Source organism: Heptranchias perlo, unplaced genomic scaffold, assembly GCF_035084215.1.
Source record: "Heptranchias perlo isolate sHepPer1 unplaced genomic scaffold, sHepPer1.hap1 HAP1_SCAFFOLD_442, whole genome shotgun sequence".
Taxonomy (NCBI): Eukaryota; Metazoa; Chordata; class Chondrichthyes; order Hexanchiformes; family Hexanchidae; genus Heptranchias; species Heptranchias perlo.
Window position 1 is genome coordinate 165001 of NW_027139456.1, and position 5000 is coordinate 170000.

The 5000-nt window shown below is 54.5% G+C and overlaps 2 pseudogenes; both read right to left on the minus strand.

Annotated features, from left to right (window-relative positions):
• Nucleotides 1–2594: 2594 nt before the first annotated feature.
• On the minus strand, nucleotides 2595–2711 carry LOC137313193 (U2 spliceosomal RNA; annotated as a pseudogene).
• Nucleotides 2712–3676: 965 nt separating this feature from the next.
• Nucleotides 3677–3793, minus strand: LOC137313172 (U2 spliceosomal RNA; annotated as a pseudogene).
• Between the last annotated feature and the right edge of the window lie 1207 nt (nucleotides 3794–5000).

The window sequence follows — 5000 nt, forward strand, 5'->3', positions numbered from 1 at the left end:
TATTGAAAAAAAGATGTGTCTCAAGCTGCCGGGGCCCTGTCCATTGTCACGTTAATGGCAGGACGGGGCAGGACTGCTTTGACCAGGAGACCTGTTTTCTGGGACGCAGGTGTGAGATTCCAGGGGACCTGCTTTGTGCTGATTTCCCTGCCTCCCTCCCTCCCCCCCAGGACTTCCTTCTGAACACCTTTGTCGTTTGAGCGAGGGCCAAAAGCCTGCCTGTGAAAGGGAAGGATCAGCCGGTCAGCCCCCTGCTGGTCGCTGCTGCCAGTGCAGCAGGCGTGCGTGTGTCCTCGGCCTCGTGTCCAGGTCCCTCAGGGACTTGAGGCAGCTCTCCCCGGTGGTCTCGTGGTCAGGACCGGGCTTCGAATCCCAGTCGGGGGGGGATGACTTTCTGCTGCAGATTAATTGGCATGAAGGAAAGTCTCCCCTCCTGAGCGTAAAGCTCCACCCTCACCACCACCACCACCGCCTTTTCCTCCCCTTGACAAACGGACAGACAGACAGTCAGACAGTCAGTCCAGTTCGGGAGCGCAGCTTTCATTAAGCAATGGCGTTTGTGACAACTCATCGTCTGACAGGTTGATGATTTCCCCACACGCCTCCTGCCGAATAAAAGGCTCACCCTCCCGGACACTACCCCCAGAATCACCCACCCCCCCCCCCCCCGGGGTGAATATTAAGCCCGAGAACACCGACTGTAACCAACCGCAGTGAAAAGTTGAAGTGGCAACTCATTAACCAGATTTATTTTGGGCAACTCATTAACCAGATTTTTTGTTCATTTGGTTTATGAGTTGCCAAGTGTAAATCTGGTTAATGAGTTGCCACTTCAACTTTTCACTGCGGTTGGTTACAGTCGGTGTTCTCGGGCTTAATATTCGCCCCGGGGGGGGGGGGGTGTATAGCGGGCGATGGCCGGTGTGGAGTGCGTTTTTTGGGGGTTGATTTTCACTTTGCCTCGCTGGTGGAATTTGTGGGAGGCAGGCAAGGGGATTGGTGTGGGCTGGTGGGCGGCAAGGGAGATGCTTGCTTCGGGGTGTTATCCTCACTTTGGTCCGCTGGTGAGAGTAGGCAGCGGCAGGCCGGCAGGCAGGCAGGCAGGCAAGTGTGATGTAGTGTGGGGTGCAGTGCGGTGCAGTGCAGTGCGGTGCTGCCCTGTCGTTTATGAAAGGTTGTAATGACACTGCTTTGCAGCTGACCATGTCCACTGATTTGTGACGCCCGTATGGAGGCTGATATCTCAGGAGGGCCGAGGCCGATTTCCTCCGGGGACGGCTCGTCGCGTGCGGCAGGACGAGGCGCAGCGGACGGTACCGGGCGCTCGGAGGTGCGGCGCTGCCCGCCGGAGGTACAGCGAAAGGCTGCAAACCGCTTTCCGCCTGCTAACTCGGCGGCCGTCAGACCGACCGACTCCGCTTTACCACCGGAGCTAGAGTCGGGCAAGGGGCACCGAAGGGTACCGGAAGGATCGCGTTCGCACGCCGGGAAGTCGACTAGCGGGCCGCTGAAAGCGAGCCGGGGGCCCCCGGTTTTTCTGTCCCACCTGGAGACTGATATCTCGGGAAGGCCGAGGCCGATTTCCTCCGGGTACGGCTGGTCGCGTGCGGCCGGACCAGGCGCAGCGGACGGTAGCGAGCGGTCGGAGGTGCGGCGCTGCCCGCCGGAGGTACAGCGAAAGTCTGCGAACCGCTTTCCGCCTCCTCTCACCGCACGGCTCTCCATTTCACCCACTGGCGGATTTTCACCCTCCGACTGCTCGCTACCGTCCGCTGCGCCTGGTCCGGGCCCTGTCCGTTGTCATGTTAATGGCAGAGCGGGGCAGGACTGCTTTCACCAGGAACCCGGTTTTCTGGGTCAGAGGTTCCAGGGGAACTGTTTTGTGCGGACTTCCCTGTGTCCGTCCCTCCATGCCTTCCCCCCAGGACTTCCTTCTGAACACCTTTGTCGTTTGAGCGAGGGCCAAAAGCCTGCCTGTGAAAGGGAAGGATCAGCCGGTCGGACCCCTGCTGGTCGCTGCTGCCAGTGCAGCAGGCGTGCGTGTGTCCTCGGCCTCGTGTCCAGGTCCCTCAGGGACTTGAGGCAGCTCTCCCCGGTGGTCTCGTGGTCAGGACCGGGCTTCGACTCCCGGTTGGGGGGGGATGACTTTCTGCTGCAGATTAATTGGCACCTCTGAAAGAAAGTCTCCCCTCCTGAGCGTAAAGCTCCACCCTCACCACCACCACCACCGCCTTTTCCTCCCCTTGACAGACAGACAGACAGACAGTCAGTCCAGTTCGGGAGCGCAGCTTTCATTTGGAAGCAGACCCTGCTTGTTTCAAGTCAACGACGCCAAGTTATTTTGCACTTTGAATTATATCGCTACGTGCGAGCGGCACTCAGCCTTGGAGAAGAAAAAAATACCACTGAGCTGAGAAAGTTCTTTTTAAAAAGGTTTCCTTCCACAGCAGCTCTGAGTGAGAGAGAGAGAGGGAGAGAGAGAGAGAGAGAGATATCAGCTTTATTCTCAGTAATAATACACACACACACACACACACACACACACACAGAGACACTGGGAAAGAGCTGATTTTCCTTTTGAATATCTCCCCACGGGGAGCTGCACCGTTCCCAGAGACACTGCAATACTGGGTCGATGCGTGGAGTGGACGGAGCAAGCCCCTATTCCATCTCCCTGTTCTAAAAATCAATTAAAAATAATAATAAATAATATGTGTGTGTGTGTGTGTGTGTGTGTGTGTGTGTGTGTCGGTGTCAGTATCAGTCAGTGAGTCAGTGTCTCTCTCTCTCTCTCTCTCTCTCTCTCTCACTCAGAGCTGCTGTGGAAGGAAACTTTTTTAAAAAGAACTTGCTTATTGAAAGAAAGATGTGTCTCAAGCTGCCGGGCCCTGTCCATTGTCATGTCAATGGCAGGACTGCTTTCACCAGGAACCCGTTTTTCTGGGTCAGAGGTTCCAGGGGACCTGTTTTGTGCGGACTTCCCTGTGTCCGTCCCTCCATGCCTTCCCCCCAGGACTTCCTTCTGAACACCTTTGTCGTTTCAGCGAGGGCCAAAAGCCTGCCTGTGAAAGGGAAGGATCAGCCGGTCAGCCCCCTGTTGGTCGCTGCTGCCAGTGCAGCAGGCGTGCGTGTGTATTCGGCCTCGTGTCCAGGTCCCTCAGGGACTTGAGGCAACTCTCCCCGGTGGTCTCGTGGTCAGGACCGGGCTTCGAATCCCGGTCGGGGGGGATGACTTTCTGCTGCAGATTAATTGGCACCTCTGAAAGAAAGTCTCCCCTCCTGAGCGTAAAGCTCCACCCTCACCACCACCGCCGCCTTTTCCACCCCTTGACAAACAGACAGACAGACAGACAGACAGTCAGTCCAGTTCGGGAGCGCAGCTTTCATTTGGAAGCAGACCCTGCTTGTTTCAAGTCAACGACGCCAAGTTATTTTGCACTTTGAATTATATCGCTACGTGCGAGCGGCACTCAGCCTTGGAGAAGAAAAAAATACCACTGAGCTGAGAAAGGTCTTTTTAAAACGGTTTCCTTCCACAGCAGCTCTGAGTGAGAGAGAGAGAGAGAGAGAGAGAGATATCAGCTTTATTCTCAGTAATAATACACACACACACACACACACACACACACAGAGACACTGGGAAAGAGCTGTTTTTCCTTTTGAATATCTCCCCACAGGGAGCTGCACCGTTCCCAGAAACACTGCAATACTGGGTCGATGCGTGGAGTGGACAGAGCAAGCCCCTAGTCCATCTCCCTGTTCCAAAAATCAATTTAAAATAATAATAAATAATATGTGTGTGTGTGTGTGTGTGTGTGTCGGTGTCAGTATCAGTCAGTCAGTCAGTGTCTCTCTCTCTCTCTCCCTCACACTCAGAGCTGCTGTGGAAGGAAACTTTTTTAAAAAGAACTTGCATATTGAAAGAAAGATGTGTCTCAAGCTGCCGGGCCCTGTCCATTGTCATGTCAATGGCAGGACTGCTTTCACCAGGAACCCGGTTTTGTGGGTCAGAGGTTCCAAAGGACCTGTTTTGTGCGGACTTCCCTGTGTCCGTCCCTCCCTGCCTGCCTTCCCCCCAGGACTTCCTTCTGAACAGCTTTGTCGTTTAAAATAATAATAAATAATATGTGTGTGTGTGTGTGTGTGTGTGTGTGTGTCGGTGTCAGTATCAGTCAGTGAGTCAGTGTCTCTCTCTCTCTCTCTCTCACTCAGAGCTGCTGTGGAAGGAAACTTTTTTAAAAAGAACTTGCTTATTGAAAGAAAGATGTGTCTCAAGCTGCCGGGCCCTGTCCATTGTCATGTCAATGGCAGGACTGCTTTCACCAGGAACCCGGTTTTCTGGGTCAGAGGTTCCAGGGGACCTGTTTTGTGCGGACTTCCCTGTGTCCGTCCCTCCCTGCCTGCCTTCCCCCCAGGACTTCCTTCTGAACACCTTTGTCGTTTCAGCGAGGGCCAAAAGCCTGCCTGTGAAAGGGAAGGATCAGCCGGTCAGCCCCCTGTTGGTCGCTGCTGCCAGTGCAGCAGGCGTGCGTGTGTATTCGGCCTCGTGTCCAGGTCCCTCAGGGACTTGAGGCAACTCTCCCCGGTGGTCTCGTGGTCAGGACCGGGCTTCGAATCCCGGTCGGGGGGGATGGCTTTCTGCTGCAGATTAATTGGCACCTCTGAAAGAAAGTCTCCCCTCCTGAGCGTAAAGCTCCACCCTTAACCACCACCGCCGCCTTTTCCACCCCTTGACAAACAGACAGACAGACAGACAGACAGTCAGTCCAGTTCGGGAGCGCAGCTTTCATTTGGAAGCAGACCCTGCTTGTTTAAAGTCAACGACGCCAAGTTATTTTGCACTTTGAATTATATCGCTACGTGCGAGCGGCACTCAGCCTTGGAGAAGAAAAAAATACCACTGAGCTGAGAAAGGTCTTTTTAAAACGGTTTCCTTCCACAGCAGCTCTGAGTGAGAGAGAGAGAGAGAGAGAGAGAGATATCAGCTTTATTCTCAGTAA